General features: G+C 38.6%; 1 protein-coding gene across 4 annotated transcripts in view; it reads left to right on the top strand.

Annotated features, from left to right (window-relative positions):
* Window positions 1–20,674, top strand: part of ANKS1B (ankyrin repeat and sterile alpha motif domain containing 1B) — a 1,427,494-nt gene that overhangs the window by 255,839 nt on the left and 1,150,981 nt on the right. The window lies entirely within an intron of this gene.

The raw sequence follows: 20,674 nt of genomic DNA, 5'->3' as shown, positions 1-20,674 counted from the left end.
GTGTTGTAGTTGCGTGAATTCCTTTTGCATTATTTCCCACTTTTCCTGCCAGAAGGCTTCCATCTTTTTGATCATTTCCGATTCAAATTCTTCAAGAGTTTGTGGAGAGTTTCCATTTCATTTGGAGGTTATTGGAGCATTTGCTTGTGTTTCCTCTTCTATCTCCTCTGTATTTTGTATTTTTGCTCCATAAAATGTGTCCAAAGTCACCTCCTTCTTCTTGCTTTTCTTGGTGTTTGGAAGTTTTTGTACTTCTGTACTGTTTTACATCTCTATCAGAGTGAGGAGGACTGGTTCTTCGTGTATCTGTCTGATGGTCTGAGGCTTTAGCCCAAGGCAGATTGTCCTTTCCCCACAGCTATTCTGTCTTCCCGGGGAGGCCCAGGGTCTCTCCTCCCTTGCCTGCTGCCGTTTTGGGAGTTACTGCTCTCAGTTCCCTCCTGTTGCTTCTCCGCTGCCTTACTTCCAAGCTCTGGGCCTGGCACAGCACTGTCTGTAAGGTATTTCAGTGCCTTTGCCAGCCCTGAGGTTTCTGTTCTTTCAGAAGCTTTGAGGGCTCCTGATGGAATTGGGTTCAGCTGGTGTGGGCTGAATGATCCCCGAACCAAAAAAAAAAACTCCTCCTCTACAGTCTGTGTTGAATGCCTAGAGACTGGCTCAGGTTACTTTCAAGGTAAGCCCTTTGGAGCACCCCCTTTGCCGGCTCTGAGGTTTCTGTCTTTTCAGAAGCTCTGAGGGCTCCTGATGGTATTAAGTTCAGCTGGTGCCCTAAAGCTGGAACCTCCCTTGACACTCAGATGGAAGGACCCAGCCAGGGGGCTACAGGCTCATCTCTCTATGTTTCCCTGCCGTAAGTGTTGGGGGCCCTGGAGACTGGCTCAGGTTAATTTCAAGGTGAGTCCTTCAGAATAGCCAGACCTAAGGCCCTTTTGCCGGGCCTGAGGTTCCCGCTGCTGCTGCAGGCTCAGCACTCTGGGTTGGGGGGGATGGGTCCTCTGACCTTCCTTCTGCCTACCCCTTAGATCCAAGTGTTCTAGTGTCCTGGCTTTTGGGGGGCCGTACCTTTTGATCCAGGTCCAGGAGGAGGGTTCCCTGGGTCTGTCCTGTTTTTCAGTTTGAATTTCGGTGTCCTAGGAGCATTCGATTTGTGATCGGTAAGGAAGGGTTTCCCGAGGTCTGAACTTTCACTGCTTCTAAGCTGCCATCTTGACTGGAAGTCTGGCTGATCACCTTTTTTAAAAAAAAAAAAAAGTAATTTATTTTATTAATTTAGAAAATTTTTTCCATGATTCCATGATTCAGATTCTTTCCCTCCTCTTCCTCACTCCCCTTTCCTGGAGCCAACAAGCAATTCCATCGGGTTTTACATGTATCATTGTTCAAAACTGAAATAGGTGAATAAGACGACTAAAAGAGGATATGGTTGTTGTTTGTATATACTCAGAGGATATATGTTGTATATACTACAGGCCTGGGTAGGCCTGAGAGTAAACTCTTAGGCTAAAATGCTATCTGACTCTTCTTAAAAAACAAACAAAGAAACAGTAATGTAATTTATTTATAGTCAATTAAAAGGAAATGATGGAGGACCAGGGAAAAAAAGGAGTCCCTAAATCTAAAAATCTATATTCTCCACCCAACTTCTACAGATTCCTCATGGAACTGTCTTCAGGTCTTCAAGCTGCTTAAATCTGCTCTCTCTAACTTAAATCCCCACTTTATATAATCTACCCTAACCTGCTGGTCCTCAATATAAATTGTAGACACAGTAAAAGTTCATCAGAGTAGCAAGAGGGTTTGAACTCTCGATGAAAACAGCCTCTTAGGCTGAGGCCAAAATGACTACAAGCCTCTTCTAAGAGATAGGGGTTTATCTGTGTTCTGGCTCTCACATACACATTCAGTCAGGAAACCTCTCAGGGACCAGGAGCTTACACGTCTTTGGGAGATGGAAACTGGAGACAGAGATGGACAGGATCTCAGGAATCTCCTAATACCTGGAACACAGCACCTCCAGGTATCAGGAAAGGCAAATCACCTCCTTCAGGCATAGACAAGCAGCCAACCAGAAGTGATCTCTCTGCTCTATTGACTGAACAGGAAAAATGGATCCTCAACAGCCTTTGGTCCTTGGTTTTATCCCTTCCCCAGATTTTGGAACTGCTCTTTCATGTGACCAGACCCTCCTTCACAATTCCATGCCTTTGCTACTTCTTACTTGCAAAGTCTTCCTCTCTCTCAAAACCTTTTCCCATGTTATTATTATTTGCTTGATAAATGTTTACTGGTTTATTATTCTTTTACTTTCCTCTTTTAGCTCTTACTTTGTTAATGTTTTATAGCTTGTACCCACCCACTGTATACCTCTCTAATTTAAATTGATGGTAAAATAAGTCCCCCAAAGGTACGGTGACTTCCTCAAGGTCAGCCAGTTAGGTAAATGTCAAGTCTCAAACTGGAACATAGATCTGAAGCCCAGTTTGGGGACTTTTTTCTACTTCACCATAAAATATAAATGGAAACCATGTCTAAACTATATACCTCCCCTCCACAAAATTACAGAAATCCTACCTAATTTGCTTTAATTCATCATAGAAAAACATTATGATCAAATCCTTTCTCAAAATGAATACTAAAATTCATTCCTGCAAAATATAGATAATGCTAAACTTTGAAAATGAAACCAGAAACTTTTCTTTCTCCCATAACATCGAAGAGAAAAGATGGCAAATTGCCATCTGTCATAGCTCAGAAAAATTTACATTTAAACAGCCTGACAGAATATCAGTGAACTAAATTCATCTCTTCATATCACTTCACACACTGGGGACATAAATTGGTATATTCTAAAGTTCATCTTTGAAAGGAAAATTAACCCAAAGACCACACAAGTGTAATATGTCTTAGTTGAACAAGCAAATGAGAGAATTGGCATGGTAGAGATGTTAATGGCATGGCTAATGTCCAGCCTACCCCAGATGTCTGCACTGAAGATGCCCTAGAAAATTAATCAATTATGTTTCCCTTTCATCTTCTATTTCCATAAGGTAATTAGTTTTTGTTTGTTTGGGGGTTTTGCTTTTGTTTTTTCTTTCAAGGACTCTTTAGTTTGATGATAGTAAATGTATTTCATGGTCTTGTATGAATTTATAAGTATTGCATTTGGCCAAAAGGAAGCAGGACAGTGGAGCCCAGGGAATAGGAAGGTAGCAGCTGCTTCCAGTAATCTGTGACCTCTTTATACTTGAAGGCTGCTGCCAGCATTTAAAAGTAGGGAGTATTTAAGACTCTGGTGTTACTGATCTGGTCTTGTATTATGACTTTAGAGCTAAGCATGTGTGTGTTTCTGAGGAGTCTTGCATTGTAGACTGTGCTATAAACTGCCTGAGGACCCAAGAACAGAGTACGCCAAAGATCCAAGTGAAGAAGAGGTGTATGATTATTGATTGATTGACTTAGTCACAAGCTCAGAGATGGCTGCTTTCTAGAGATTACCTGCCTTTTTCTGCAGTCTCTTCAGTGTGTTTGGGGCATTGAAGCTAGCAGATTTGAACTTTGACAAATGGAGAATCAAATGCCCATTCTTGTGTTTTAATAGCTCTGATAAAGGCTGTTTCACAGCATAGTCCTGATAATCTTGGAGAAGAAACCACAGAAAAGAGATTCTTGTATAGATCAGATACCTCAGCAATTATGTTACTTATCTGAACAATGCAGGATTAATAGATTCAGGATGAGCTGCAAGCTCAAAACTCATCAAATTCAAACCTGTCCTGTTGATGAGGATACTGAGATCTAAATGAGATAAGTTACTTGTCCAAGAATATGCAGCTTGTGAGGGCTAGATTTAGCATTCAAACTCAAAAATCCATTGCTTATTCCATTGTACCAAGCCATGTCTTTTGGGCTTCCTCATCTCTCTTGTTGGTAAATTGGCCTGGATCGCCAAGAACCCTTTCAACTATGATCCTCTCTTAAATCAACGAGAACTGAGTTAACTTTGCTTTACAGGAATTGGTGAAATTTCCATTATCTATGATATGATGGAGGGAAGCAGTAGTATAGCATATATCCCCACAGATTTCATTACATTAAGATAGTGTAGAAAAATGCAAGCCATTTCCAGAAAACTTTCACCTAGGGATCAGCAAATATTCCATCCTTGAAAAAAGATCATTGGTCCATGGGGGCAGGTAGGTGGCTCAGTGAATAGAGAACCAATAGCAAGGACTAGAGACCTGGGTTCTGGTTCAGATCTGGTCTCAGACACTTCCTAGATGTGTGATCCTGGGCAAGTCACAACACCTGTTGCCTAGCCCTTTCACCTCTTCTACCTTCTTTTGCCAATATATACTATTGATTTTAAGATGGAAAGTAAGGACTTAAAAAAAAAAGATCAAACTAGTCCAAAGTCCAATAACAGATTGATGAGTTAATAGCTGATTGATCATTCCATGGAAGAGCCAGTACAAAAAGAATTAACCCAAGATCTATAGGGTGAGATTTAAATCACACTCTAAAATCGTTCTCACAGCTGTGGCTATCTCTTGTTTGGATCTCAAGAATTTTGGCTCTAAGAGCCACATGATATATTTTTAAGATGCATCTTAATGAAACCTGGATTGGAGGGATTCTCCTACCCTATCTACTGCTAGTTACCTTGAGTAGTAGTAAATCAAGAGACATGGATTCAAATCCTAACTGAGTAATTTCTCAGGTGTGTGATATTGGGAAAGTCCTTAAGCTAACACATTTATTTAGCCATCATTATGTGCCCAGTACCATGGCAGGTCTTGGGAATGCAAAAACAAAGAAAAAAAGAGCTCCTGCTCTCAAAGTACTTCCTATATTGCAAGGGGAGATGGCAAATACATATGTGTAAATAAAAAAGAAAATAATTTTGAGAGGAGAAGGAACTAGTATTTGGGGAAATGTAGGAAGGTCCCTTATAGAACGTGATTTTGAGTCTTGAGGGAAGCTAGAGATGATGAGAGATAGAGAGGAGAAGAGAATAAATTCCAGGTTTGGGAGAATGATAGTTCAAAGAGAATAGAGTTAGTAAAGACACTTATTTGAAAATTTCTTTGTGTATTGTTTTATCTTGGAATTGAAAACCCCATTATAGGCCATAGTCATGTCTTCTTTATGTTGTGTGTCTTCCCCAGCATCTGTCAGAAGACTTTTGAGAAATGTTTGTTGAATGAAGGATAGAAGGAAAGAGGGAAGAGAGGAGTGATTGTGAATCTGAGACATTTTGTGGTTCACATTTTCACGAGTCATTCTGATCCAAGAGAATATAACCTCTTTGAAAGCAAGGAGCGTTTGATGTTTTTCATAGTATCTTTAGGCTCTAGGAGTGGACCTAGTACATAGGTCCACATAAGTCCAGTACATAGAACACTTGAAATAAATAGTTGTCAAATTCAATTCAGATCAAAGTCCAAGTCAGTAAGTACTTATTAAGTTACACATTGTTGTTGGCTTGTTTTAGTCATGTCTGACTTTTCATGACCTCATTTTGGGTTTTCTTGGTGAAGAAACCAGAGTGTTTTACTTTTTCCTTTTGTAGATCATCTTACACATGAGAAATGGAGATAAACAGGGTTAAATGACACGCCCAGGATCACATAGTAAGTATCTGGGGTCAGATTTGAACTCAGGAAGATGAATCAGAATGATTCCAGGACTGAAACTATCCTAGCTGTCTGATACATGACACATGAGAGATATATGGAAAAGAAAGTAAAATAGTTCCTTTCTTTAGGAACATACATGCTGATGGGGAAGAAAACATGCAGACAATAAGGTATAGGATAGATCATCAGAATCGATGGGAAGGCATTCTTAAAGGGGGAAAAAGGCATGTAGGGAAAGGACTAACAAAGGCTGGAGTCGACTGAGTTTTGCAAGAAGAAAGGAGGCAGAGGTGAAAGGGTGGAGAGCTCCTGGCATGGGGTAATTGGAGATGAAAAGTAATGCTCAAAGAGCTGAAATGAGGCCAGTGTAGCTCCCTGAATGAAATCAAAGGCTTCCTTTTGAGGCTGTTTTGGCCCATCCCTCTGCCTTGCACAGAGAGTCTTTCTAGTTCCTTAGGATAAGACTTGACCCAGTAAATCAGCTCAGGTTTTTCCATACTCTATTTACCTAACCGAATGACTTCGGGACAGCTCAGGGCATCTATTAGCTCAGGAGTTCAGGGGAATATTGATCGGCAATTTCTACTCATTGCAGAATATTTATTGCCCCTTGTGTATCGTTGGATGTAAGCAATGAATTACTTTATTTTACCACTGGCAAACATTAACCTTGCAATGCAGACGTTTAATTGGCTGGTCTTGAACATTGGTGGAAGCACAGCTGGGTTAATACTCTGAATAGCCCAGTCACTGTGGCACACATTGGAACCCAACATCATTGGTGTTTGCCCCGTTCTACTTTCTGGTCTTCTCCTCCACACTAACTCTATCATGAAAAGTCTTACCTGTTTGGACAGTTCTCTGTCCAGGAATCTGATGACTTGGGCTTGTACCTTTTATTGTGTAATAGAGATGGCTTGTTTGGTGAAGGAGTCAGCATGGCTGAGTGAAAAGGGCTCATTTGGGGAGGAGTTCTAGGTTCAAATACTGCCTCTATCAATACCCTTCTGTCTCTGCCTTAGAGGATATATTATGAAGAGCAAATAATATATATGGAAAACACTTAGCAAACCTTACAGAGTTGTAGGAAATGCTAGTTGTTATTAAGTCAGTTATTTGGACACGGGTTTCCTTGTCCAAATTGTCACAATTGTCACAATTCATATGATAGGATAGAGTCAATCAGTCTCAGCAGAAGATGCTTTCTTCACATGTGAGCAGTGAATCCAAGAGTCTCTTTCTCCAATCTTTATAGATGTTGGAGTAGTTAATAATATTTGGAATGGTCCTTCCCATGAAGGTTCAGTTGCTCCAGTTCGCTTGAAATTCTTGATATAAACTTTATCTCCTGGGTTCAGGTCATGCAGAGAAAAGTCTAATGGTCCAGCTTGTACTGCAGCTCCAGATTCATGAAGTTCACGTAGTTTGTGCTGTAACTCCTGTATATAAGAAGCAATAGTAATATCTCCCCCTAATAGCGATGTATAAGCCGGGGAGAAAGGCTTAGCCTGTATAGGTGGATGTCCAAAAAGCATCTCAAATGGTGAAACATGTAAGTCTCCTCTAGGCCTGCTTCTAAGATAAAATAGGGCCAGAGGGAGAATTTCAGGCCATTTTAAATGGGTCTCAGTGCATAATTTGCCAATCATAGTCTTAAGTTCTTTATTCATCCTCTCCACTTGGCCTGAGCTCTGGGGGTGATATGGAACATGGAATTTTGGAGTTATCCCCAAGCAAGAATATATTTGATTTAAGACAGAATCGGTAAAATGACTCCCTCTATCGGAGTCAATACGTGCTGGTAGGCCAAAACGAGGGATAATTTCTTTTAAAAGTATCTTTGCAACAAAATCTGCTGTGGCTCGGGTTGTAGGAAATGCTTCCAGCCATCTGGTTAGTTGATCTACAATTACTAGACAAAATTTATAACGTCCAGCCTTTGGCATTGTTATGAAATCTATCTGTAGATGTTCAAAAGGTGTGTAAGCCAGAGGACGTCCCCCAAAGGCTTTTCCACGATATGCATGTTGGTTATATGCCTGGCAAATAGGGCAGGCTGAACATACTTTAGAGGCTACAGTAGTTATACCAGGGGCTATCCATACTCTCTTGACAGAGTCCACAATGCCCTGGGTGCCAAAATGACCATTTTTATGAATAGATTGGCAAATTTGGTTATAGAAACTTCTAGGGAGCAGGGGTTTTCCTTCAGGTGACACCCATACTCCATTAATTTGTTTTGCTTTAAATTTTTGTTTCCATTTTTCCACTTCCTTTTCATTATAGGAGAGTGATAAATTTAAATTATCAGTGGTTGTTAATGTTAAAATTAATCCAGGTCCTTCTATGGCTGCTAGTTTTGCAGCGGCATCTGCTCGGTCATTTCCTCTAGAGACAGGGTCAGAGCCACCTGTATGGGCAGAGCAATGAACTACAGCTAGGGCTTTAGGCAGTTTGAGAGCAGAAAGAACTTCATTAATAATTTCTGCATTAGCTATGGATTTTCCAGCTGAGGTTAAAAATCCTCTTTGGAGCCATAGCATCCCGACTGAGTGACAAATGCCGAAAGCATATCTAGAATCCGTATAAATTGTTGCCTTTTTATCCTTGGCAATTATACAAGCTTGTTTTAGAGCTATGAGTTCTGCTCCTTGAGCGCTAATGTTAGAAGGTAGTGAAGCTGACCATTCAGTGGCAAATTCTGAGACTACGGCAGCTCCAGTGTAACGTATGCCATCCCTCATAAAAGAGGAACCATCGGTAAATAAAATCAGATCTGCATTGTCTAAGGGAGTGTCCAAGAGATTATCTCGAGGCTTTTCTGCCATGGACACTAATGTTTCACAGTTATGTAGTGGTTCTCCTGAAGTGGGTAAATCTGGAAGCAAGGTGGCAGGGTTAAGAGTTGAACAGCGTTTCAAGGTAATATTTTCACTATTTAATAAGGTTATTTCATACCTTGTAATTCTCTGATCCGAGAATGCCTGTGTTCTATGTTTTACCAATAATGCTTCAATCTCATGTGGGCACATTATTGTTAATGGACATCCCAATACTAAATCAACGGTTTTTGTTACTAGTAAGGCTGTAGCAGCTACTCCTCTAAGGCATGGTGGTGCTCCTGCTGCTACTGGGTCTAGTTGGGCAGAATAATAAGCAATTGGGCGCTGAGAAGGTCCCAAAGTCTGAGTTAACACACCAGAGGCTACTCCTCTTCGCTCATGCACATATAAAGTAAATGGCTTGTTGTAATCTGGGATGCCTAGAGCAGGGGCAGACATGATAGCCTTTTTCAGATCTGTTAGAGCTGACAAGTGTTCAGGCTCTAATTTGAGGGGTTCAGGGACCGAATCCTTTGTTAATGCTATAAGGGGTTTAGTGATTTCCCCATAGCATGGAATCCATTGTCTACAAAACCCTGTTGCTCCTAAAATTGCTCTCAGCTGTTTCTTAGTGGTAGGAGCACTCAATTTTTGAATGTTCTCAATTCGTTTTGGAGAAATATAACGAGCACCCGCAGTCAAGATGAATCCCAAATATTCTACTTTTTGGAGACACCATTGAACTTTATCCTTAGAGATTTTATGTCCTCTTTTGTGCAATTCCAAAAGAAGGTGTTTGCTATCTTCTTGACATGTTTCTGCATCTGTTGAAGCCAAGAGTAGATCATCTACATATTTGATTAATTTGCTATTTTTAAATGTTATATTGTCTGTGTCTTGGCTCAAAATTTGCTCAAATAAGCTCGGACTTTCGACATAACCCTGTGGCAGCCGACACCAGGTATATTGTGAGCCCTTCCAGGTGAAAGCAAAAATATGCCTGGAGTTTTCATGTATTGGTATGGAAAAGAAAGCTGAACACAAGTCTACTACTGTAAAGTATGTAGCTGTGCTAGGAATAGATGAAATAATAGTATGTATGTTAGAAACTACGGAGTGTCTCTTTATAACGTGATTATTCACTGCCCTTAGATCCTGTACAAATCTATAGATGTGCTTGCCATTGGGCCCTTTTTTTGGTTTTTTAATTGGCAGGATGGGCGTGTTGTATTCAGATTTGCAAGGGATTATTATTCCCTGTTCTATTAATGAGTTAATAACTGGTGTAATACCCTCAATTGCCTCCTTTGAGAGGGGATACTGAGGGATAGAAGGAGGTGGGCTAGATTTAGTTTTTATCTGCACAGGAACAGCAGATTTAAGTAAGCCTACGTCAGAAGAAGATGTGGCCCAAAGAGACTCCGGTATATCTTTAGGTATTTCAAAAATGGAAGGTTCTTTTGCCTCCTGGTTTTCCGAGAGAAGTACAGGGAGTAAATTTAAAGATTCCTCTGGTACTTCTAATGATAATAAGCCATCTGGGGAGCAGGTTATTGTGGCTCTGAGTTTGCATAGAAGGTCCCTCCCCAGCAAATTTAAAGGGGAGTCAGGCATCAAAAGGAAGGAGTGTTGTACCTCTAGGGGTCCTACAGACACCATTCTAGGAGGAAGTCTTTTAACTCTTTGGGTTATTCCTGATACTCCCATTACATTCTCTGAGCCAATAGAATAACATTGTAAATCAGGTGTTCTCTTTAATACAGACCAGGAAGCTCCGGTGTCTAATAGACAATCATAATAGGTGTTACCCACTTTTAAGGTAACATGGGGTTCATTAGTATGGGGAGGGCAGTGGATAGGGACAACGGGTAGTAGGACATCAGGGTCTGGGAAATCAAAGGTTGTATCCTCTGATTCCTGTGCCCCAGCCCCCCCCGGGCACCATCATTGTGTTTGGGATATTCCTTGGGCACCCCCCTGAAGGGCACCTCTCTGAGGGTCATTAGTACCTCGAGTAATTTTTGGACGAGCGCCATTTCTCATATATTGTTGAGTATTATCATTAAAATTTTCTTCAATTTGAGCATTGTCATTAAATTCCCAATTCCTATTTCTATAATTCTGGTTTCTAAAGTTCTTATTTCTATATTCATTATAGTTATTTCCATAGTCATTATTATAATTTCTAGAATTCTGGTTTCTATAACCATTATCATAATTTCTATAGTTATTATTTCTAAAACCATTATTAAACTGTGTATTCCTTCCAAACATCTTAAGAAAGGTTCTACATTCCATCATTTTGTGGCCCTTCTTCTCACAGAAGTGGCAAGTAATGGATTGATAATTGGATTTCTGGAGAGGGGCAATTGTCGTTGGTTCATTATCATGCCCACTTTCTAATTTAGTTATCCTATCTATTACACATCTCATTTTTTTCTTCATTTCCTCCATGTCATCATTATTTTCTTTCTCCTTTTCTTCGTTTCCCTTAAAAACATATATAGCTGTTTTTCGCAATTCTTCAAGGTCCATATCTGACCATCTTGGGCATTGTGTTTTAAAATAATTTTTAATTACTTTGCAACAATTGTTTACAAAGATTCTTCTAACTTGTCTTAAACTATTCTCTTTATTTAAGTCCCAATCTAAGTATCTGTCCCCAAACTCGATAATTCTGTCCATAAATCTGGAGGGTGTTTCGTTTTCCTTTTGCTTAATTTTTTCCAGTTCCATCCACTTATCTGTACTGTCCGCACATTCCTTCATGGCCGTGAGGATGGCCTCTCTACAACGGTATAGTTGTAGATAGTCCTCAGGATTATTATAGTCCCATTCGGGATCCTGAGATGGCCAATGTGCTGCATTACGCCCCCGGGTTTTGTTGACATGAGCAATTATTTTATTTTTTTCACGTTCACTTAAAAAAGCCTGTAGTAAGCTCTCAACATCCTTGTAAGACGGATTATATTGAAAAAATATGTCTCCCATCTTTTTTGTTACTAGAAAAGGATCTTGTTCATATGTGGGGATATTTCATGTAAATTCATTTATTTCTTGGGGAGTAAACGGTATCCTATGTCTTAAAGTCACCACATCCCCATTTCGTCCTATTTCAGGTACTTCTCTTAGAGGAAACAGGCCTCTAGTTGAATTTTGCACCTGTGGGTCAGTTTGACAAGGACAGGTTTCTCTAGGAGGACAAGATCTCCCTTGCATTGGAATTTGGTTTTGTGTAGGAGAAGGAACATGAGAAGCTGGGATTGCAGGGGAAGGGTTTTGGGGATTAAATTCAGACAAGATTTGCACTGCACGAGAGAAGCAGTCTGTTAACTGGGCTATAGGGAAGGTGTTTTCCATCTCTATTTCAGGGAAGGAAATTTCCTCATTCAAAGGTTCAGAAACAGGTCTGTTTCTGGTAGAGTGGGTGTTTGCCCATTGATCCTGTAAGAAACATTTTAGATCTTCTAATTGGGCTTGCATTTTTTCCTCAATTTTTCCTATTTTATCTTCCATATCTCCCATTTTATCCTCAATATTTCCTATTTTATTCTCAATATTTCCTATTTTATCCTCAAGTTTTTCTATTTTATTCTCAATATTTCCTATTTTATCCTCAATTTTTTCTATTTTATCCTCAATTTTTTCTATTGTATCCTCAATTTTTTCTATTTTATCCTCAATATTTTCTATTTTATCCTCAATATTTTCTATTTTATCCTCATTTTTTTCCATTTTATCCTCAACATTTTCTATTTTATCCTCAACATTTTCTATTTTATCCTCAATATTTTCTATTTTATCCTCATTTTGTTTTATTTTATCCTCATTTTGTTTTATTTTATCCTCATTTTGTTTTATTTTATCCTCAATATTTTTTATTTTTTCATCTCTAAATATAGTATTGAGGAGTACAAAAATGACAGTACCTATTAATATAAAAATTTGGAGGTATCCTTCATTCCTCAATGCCCCTACTTCTTCAGCTGCCATATAATTGTCAAAGAATGTAGTACTCATTTTTATATGTATATTTTGTAATTTCACAAAACACGTGGGGAGCAGGGCAAAGCAACAAACTTTCCACAGGGTTTTTTTTTTTAAATCCAGGAAGTTGTTCCTTAAGGGAAAGGATATTTAGAAACAGTTCTTCCAGCCAGGACTTTAGAGTCCTGTTGCTGAGATTTAAAAACAGCTGTTTTCTGTCTATCAGAGTCACACAGCTGGGAAGTATCTGAGGTCCGATTTGAACCCAGGACCTTCTGCCTCTAGGGCTGGCTCTCAATCCGCTGAGCTATCCAGCTGTCCCTTAAGATTAAAGGGAAGAAAAAGAAAAAACTGCTGATTCCAATTTAACTTAAGGAGAAAAGAGAAAAAGTTTTTTATACTCACGTGTTCTAGCAGCTGTGTCTTTAAGCCAAGTTTTTTTTTTTTTAAAAAAAAAGGACTAAGTGGTGAAACAGTATAGTAAAAAGGCAAGGAAAAAGTTTTATTGAGAGGATTCTTTAGACTCCCGTGTGGTCAGCCACAATGTTACAAGGGAATCACTTTAAAAGACTGATATATATTAATTTAAGGTCGCCAAGGAATCAGCTATGTAATTCCTAAATGAAAAACTCAAGTCAGCCGTCAGCCTTTTTTGGAGTTTAATTACAATAGGAGCAAGAAAGGAATTAGAGATATATATATAGAGAGAAAGGGGAGAGAAGGGAATAGGGCTTAAATACCCCTTCTGTTTAGGCTGGGCCAAAAGGCCCAAGCCCTTAGATAGCTGGGGCAAAGAAAAGAGATCAGTCCCTATTACTCACGTGTCCAAAATGGAGAAACAGTCTCAGAGGCCCCCACCTTCAGCTTCCTTCAGAGCAAGCTTCCTCAGAGCCCAGGACCCACACCGCTCCAAAACTCCACAACCACCACCTCGAGTCTCCAGACCCTCCTATCTTTAAGGAAACCATCCAAGTTGCCTCCCCTCAGTCCTCACATCTACCAATCACTCTTCATCAATTTGCCTGTCAATGGAGGCTCTCGCTTAACCCAGGACCGCCCAGAGGTTTCTGGCTTTTTGCACATGTCTGTTGAAGGTCATATTTTCAAATGATTAAATCTATACTCCTTTGTTACAGCCCTTTCTAAATCCTGTTAACTTGAGTATGGTAGAGATTGGAATAATTAAATTTTGATCTAGGCTGCAGCCCTTACTCAATCCTATTAGGACTGAATAGAGTATGAAATATCCCAATGGTGAAATTACCAACATTTATAAGTCTAAGGAAATTTGAGGTTTACAGCAATCTAATAATAATAATCATCATCATCTAATAGTCAATATTTATTAAGCTCCCACAGTGCACTGAACCCTGTGAGATGGGATAGGAATATGAAGGCAAAAAGGAATCAGTCTCTATTTTTAATGAGTTTTACTTCTGTCCAGGGAGACAAAATGAGATATCCTTTCCACATCATATCTTTCCTTATTGCAGTTTGGATATATTATGGGTCAGCGTAAGAAATTAAATGGGAATTTGGGGAAGTTTTGTGAAAGTCACAGATGATACAAAAAGGCCAGTAGACTACACAGAAAAAGTTTAGAAACTCAGAAATGCATAAAATATATATATAGTATTGTATAAAATTAAAAATTGTATCTTTTAGTAACCATAAATACATACAATATCTTTGTTGAAGTTAAAATAAGTAAAAAAAATTATTTGCAAAAAGAACACACAAGCCAAAAACTATCATGAAGATTTTTTGGATCAATCTCAGGGATCCCTACCCCTAATCCTTGGGATGTGAAAAGGGTACCTGCATATGCAAAAAAAGATACATGGAACTTTTTTGAAGGGGAGGGTAGAGTGCTGACTATCTGGAAAGAATTCATGCAAGTCTTTAAAATGCTCAAGGACTCAGTTTTCTCAACTGCAAAATGAGGGGGTCATAGACTCCCAAGTTCAGAAGTGAAAGGAAATTTGGAGACTGTTTTCTCCAGGAAATCGAAGCCCATTAAGGTGAAGGGACTTGAGCAGAGCCATGTGCAACTAGTAAGTGTCTGAGGTAGGGTTAGAACTCTGAGTTTCCCATTGCAAAGCCCAATACTCCATTTACTGTGTCACTTAGACTCAATGTACCTTAAAGGTCTCTTCCATCTCCAAACCTATGATCCCATGAGTCTGTTGATGGTTGTGAAATTTGCCACTGGGAGAAGCAGACTCCTGTGACTCACACTTATTATACAGAAATTTGTAGACTCTATCCTGTCGTGGATGATCCATTAAGTTCCTAATGTTCTTCAGATGAATGAGTCACAGTTGTAAGTGATGTTTCATATGAAAGCGTTTCTGACACAGACTTGGGCATCTTGAATGAGTCTGATAAGGATATTAAACCAACAAATAATTAGTACTCCTGCCCTTGGCACTAAGCAGATGTGTGAAGGGAGCTAGAGAGAGGAAGAGGTACTGGAAACGGGGAGGTAAAGAAATAAGTGGCTTTTCCTACCTCCGTGGCAGTCACATGGTACTCCCTATTCCAGTAAATCTCTTTTCCTTGTGTACAGCTCCAACTGCAATAAGATTAATGTTGAGCAAGGCTCCTCCCTGGAGCTGTCCACAAGTCACCCGTCTTTCCCAAGCCAAATCAAAGGAAATTTTCTCTCCATTTACCCACAGGAAGAGATTATTTTTGGAAGTATTCCAGTGTTTGGATCCAAATTGGATTTTTTTGTGCCTTGGGGGGTTGTGTGGGCAAAATTGTAAAAAAAATTCTTATGAAATGCTGTCAGCTGTTGAGTTAACTCTTGCTACTGTTATTTTCCTTTCTTATCTGTCAGCTAGTGGACAAGAATGAAGCACCTACTAATATGGCAGGCATTGCAATAGGCACTGCAATGGATGCAAAAATGTGCCTGCCCTTAAGTAGCTTATATTCCATCAGAGCTGTGTGTGACATTGCATCTAAATATATAGGGATAAGGGATAAGTCTTGGACCTGTGACTTCATTGATACAGGAGTTCTCAAATGAGGAAAACTTCTACCAAAATAGGCAGCCCCTCTTCTGCAACTTAAATTCTTAGAGAGTTGCCTGAGGCTCTAAGAAATTAAATAACTTGCCCAGGATCTCACAGCCAGAATGTGCATTTTGTGGAGATTGAATCCAGGTCTTCGTTTTCCAAAAAAGACAACTCCTTGTCCCTTTTAAGTACATATCCCTCTCTCTTAGTATATGTGCATATATATATATATATATATGTGTGTGTGTATATATATATATATATGAAATAAGTACATTTGAATTTGTACAAAATAAGTTAGAGTCATTATTGGATCAGAGAGTACACTTAACATCTAAAGCTCCAGTATAGGTTTTATGGTGCCTGAGATGAATTGGGAAGGAAACAGGATATTCTAAGTGGTACAGGTCAAGAAAGAGTATGGGTTATAGGCATGGAGTTCAGCGAGAACAAAGGCATGGGAATAGAAGATGAAGTACTGTGTTTTAGGATCACTTTGGCTGGAATGAGTGATGAAAATGACTGCATGATAGACCTGGAGGGATTCAGTTAGGACAAGGCTGAGAAGAGTGTTAATGACCAACAGTAGAATTTCTGTTTGATCTCTAATGGTAGTAGGGAGCCACCATAGTTCAGTGAGTATAGGGGAGTAGTGTGATTGGAAATGCACTTTAAGAAAATTCCCTTGGGGATATTCTTCAATTTGGGAATGGCTAAACAAATTATAACATATGATGGTTATAGAATACTATTATGTATATGGAATGATGATTTCAGAGAGAAATGGAAAGATCTGCATGAACCAATGCAGAGTGAAATAAGCAGAACTAGGAGAACATTGTACACAGTAAACACAGTAATGAAATATTGTGGGACAACCAATTGTGATGGACTTTGCTACTAACAGCAATGCAATGACCCAGGACAATTCTGAGGTATTTATGAGAAAGAATGCTCTCCACATCTAGAAAAAGAACTGTGGGAGTAGAAATGCAGAAGAAAACATGATTTATCACTTGTTTATATGGGTATATGATTTGGAGTTTGAGTTTTAAAAGATGACTCTATTACAAAAATGAATAATATGGAAATAGGATTTGAGTGATAATTTATGTAGAACCCAGTATAATTGCTTGTCATCTTTGGGAAGGAAGACAGGAGGGAGATGACATGAATCATATAACTTTGGAAAACTTATGTGTACATTTCTTATTGAAATAAAATAGAGTTAAAATTTAAAAAATAAAAAGAATGGAGGGAAACATGAAAAAGTAGTCTCTCAACCCATGAAGATATGGTGGGTAGTATATCTAATAGGAAAAAGGAATATCCCATTGATTGATATAAACATATACAGGGAGTACGATGTTTTCTTGTCTAGTTGTGCACCATAATAAAGTTTTCTCCTGCTTAAAAGAAAGTCCCCATGAAAACAATGGCGAGGATGGATTAGAGAGGTGAGAGACTTGAGGGCAGAGAGACCAATCAGGAAGCTTTTTCCAGGTAGGAAGTGATGGTTGCCTGCCCTAAGATAGGCTGTGAAAGAAAGGGAGTTTATCATCAAAGATCCATTAAAAATGGGATCATTGAATTAAAAAAGTACTTTTCTTTCTTTTTTTTTAGATCAGTACTAAGTATTGGTTCTAAGGCCGAAGAGAAGTAAGGGCTAGGCAATGGGGGTTGGGGGTTAAATGACTTGCCCAGGGTCACACAACTTGACTGTGTCTGAGGTCAAATTTGAACCCAGGACCTTCCATCTCTAGGTCTGGCTCTCAATACACTGAGTCACCATAAACTGTCCCAGGCTATTGCATTTTGAGGAAAAGTGATGGGAGATGGCTGAGGAGTGAAATTAATTTTATGTTCCCCTGTTGTGGGAATTTGTGAAACCATTTTCTAACCCAGCTTTAAATGAGAAGACTTTTGTTACCTGAGATTTTATAAGGTGGGTTGCTAGCAGCATTGGATAACAGTAGACTTCATGCAAGTCTCTAAACTTCTCCTGACTTCAGTTTTCCCAGCTGTAAAATGTGGGATCATAGCCTCCCCCAAATTTAGGTGCAAAAGGAACTTTTAAGAGTATTTTCTCTAAACCCCTCATTCCACAGATGAGAAAAATAAAAAACTATCAAGGTGAAGGGACATGAGTGGAGTCACATGCAGCTAGTGAGGCAAGGTTAGAACTCAGGGCTTCCCATCACATAACCCAATGTTCTGTTTCCTTTTAGGAATTATTTCAGAGATGAGGGTTTTTCCAAAGCTCCTTGTTTTGCTTTTGAAGCACACTAAAGAGACCAAAGACCTAGTACTACTCACTAAGAAAAATAAACCTCTCTAGAGGGTGGGGACCTGAGTGTTACTAGAATTTTTTTAATATTAAAAATTTTAAAAATGCAAAATTTAAAAAACCCTCCTATGGGGCAGAAGAAAATACAATTAGAATGGAAAAGAGAGGATTAGCATTTTTTAAACACCTATTATGTGCTAGGCTTTGTACTAAGAGGCTAGTAAATACTACCTCATTCAATCCCCAAGACAACCTTGAGAGGCAGGTGCTATTATTACCCCCATTTTACTGCTGGAAAACAGAGGCCAATAGAGGTTAAATGACTTGCTCAGGGTTACTCTACTAGAAAGTGTCTGAGACCAGATTCAAACTCAGATCTTCCTGACTCAAAACTCAGTGGTCTGTCTTTTCTCTTACTTAGCCACCCCATAGTATACAGCTAGGTGTATATTAGAAATGAGGCGAGGAGAGAGCAAAATAGAAGATTTCAAGAAGTGAGGATCCCTCTCTACCTAGTTCTGGTCAGGCTACATTTAGTCTTGTGGGTATTTAGTGTAGAGATCATGAAGGTCATTGAAACCCTTGGGAAAGAGAGGGGTGGGAGGGGCGGGTATCAAGATGGTGAAAGGATTGGAGTCCATGACCCACATAGTTAGCATTTTTATAACACTTTTAAATTGCCAAAGCACTTTACATAATGTACTTCATCTGAGCCTCATGACAGTTTTGTGAGGTAGGTTCTATTACAATCTTCAATTTACAGATGAGGAAACTGAGGAACAGAAGAGTTATGAAAACTGCTTGGGGTCACACAGCAGCAGGTAAGCATCTGAGTCAACATTAGAATTCAGATCTTTTTGATCATGAGTCTCTCTATTCATCAGTCACCACTTGAGGGGACTGGATATGTTTTACTTGTTGAAGAGGAGGACAAAATAAGTGGCTGTGATATGGAAGGGGAATCCAAATTGTTCCCCTTGGCCCTATAGGGCTATGCAAGTATTAATGGGGAGGGAAGTTGCACAGATACCAATTTGTCTGATGCCATCAGGAGATTCTAGTAATTAGAAATGTTTTAAAGACTTCTTGGATTTACTATGTATTGGCAGGGAAGTCAGAAGTAAGGGCTAGGCAATTGAGGTTAAGTGATTTGCCCAGGTCCCACAGCTAGGAAGTGTTTGAGGACAGATTTGAACCCAGGACCTCCCATCTCTAGGACTGTTTCTCAGTCATTTTGTAATAAGTAATCTTTTAGAACCCAATCCCCCAGTCTTATACCCATATTGAAAAAGTGATGTCACGTGTTCTTTTTTTTTTCTGAATTTCTCTCCCATAGTTCTTTCTCTCAATGTGGATAGCATTCTTTCTCATAAATCCATGAGTATGGCACTAAATAAGTAAATAAGTCTGGGTAGGATTGTCATTTTTATTATGTTAGCTCATCCTACACATGAACAATTAATGATTTTCCAATTATTTAGATCTAGGTTTAATCGTGAGCAAAGTGTTTTGTAGTTGTGTTCATATAGTTCCTGTGTTTGTCGCGGCAGATAGATTCCCAAGTATTTTATATTATCTAGGGTGATTTTAAATGGAATTTCTCTTTCTAATTCTTGCTGCTGAGATGTGTTGGAGATATATAGAAATGCTGATGATTTATGTGGGTTTATTTTGTATCCTGCAACTTTCCTAAAGTTGTTGATTATTTCCACTAGCCTTTTAGTTGATTCTCTAGGATTCCTTAGGTAGACCATCATATCATTTGCAAAGAATGATAGCTTGGTCTCTTAATTGCCTATTTTATTACATTCAATTTCTTTTTCTTCTCTAATTGCTACTGCTAGTGTTTCTAGTACAATGTTAAATAAAAGAGGCGATAATGGGCATCCTTGTTTCATTCCCGATCTTAATGGGAATGGTTCCAATTCATTCCGATTGCAGATGATACTTGCTGATGGCTTTAGATATATACTGTTTATTATTCATAGGAAAGGCCCTTCTATTCCTATACTTTCTAGTATTTTTAATAAGAATGAGTGTTGTATTTTGTTGATGGCTTTTTCTACATCTATTGAGAAAATCATGTGGTTTTTGTTGGTTTGCTTGTTGATATGGTCAATTATGTGGATGGTTTTCCTAATATTGACCCATCCTTGTATTCCTGGTATAAATCCCACCTGATTATGATGAATAAACCTCATGATTAATTGTTGGAGTCTCTTTGGTAGTATTCTATTAAATATTTTTGCATCTATGTTCATTAAGGAGTTTGGTCTATAGTTTTCTTTCTATGTTTTCGACCTGCCTGGCTTTGGAATCAATAGCATATTTGTGTCATAAAAGGAATTTGTCAGAACTCCTTTTTTGCTTATTGTGTGAAATAGTTTGTATAGTATTGGGATTAGTTGTTCTTTGAATGTTTGATAGAATTAACTTGTAAATCCATCAGGCCCTGGGGATTTTTTCATAGCAAGTACTTTGATGGCTTGTTTAATTTCTTTTTCTGATATGGGATTATTTAAGTATTCTATTTCTTCTTCTTTTAATCTAGGCAATTTATATTTTTGTAAATATTTATCCATATCACCTAGATTGCTATATTTATTGTCATATAATTGGGCAAAATAGTTTTTAATGTCTGCCTTAATTTCCTCTTTATTATGGTCAAGGTCTCCCTTTTCATCTTGGTTTCATACTATAAATTTGGTTATCTTCTTTTATCTTTACTTTTTAAAATTAGATTGTTCAATACTTTGACTATTTTATTTGTTTTTTTTCCAAAATATCAGCTTCTAGTCTTATTTATTAATTCAATAGTTCTTTTACTTTTGATTTATTAACTTCTCCTTTAATTTTTAGAATTTCTAATTTATTTTTCATCTGGGGATTTTTAATTTGTTCACTTTCAAGTTTTTTATT

This window comes from Monodelphis domestica, chromosome 5 (assembly GCF_027887165.1).
Source record: "Monodelphis domestica isolate mMonDom1 chromosome 5, mMonDom1.pri, whole genome shotgun sequence".
NCBI lineage: Eukaryota > Metazoa > Chordata > Mammalia > Didelphimorphia > Didelphidae > Monodelphis > Monodelphis domestica.
The sequence above is the reverse complement of the archived record's forward strand: the minus strand, read 5'-3'. Positions and strand labels throughout refer to the sequence as shown.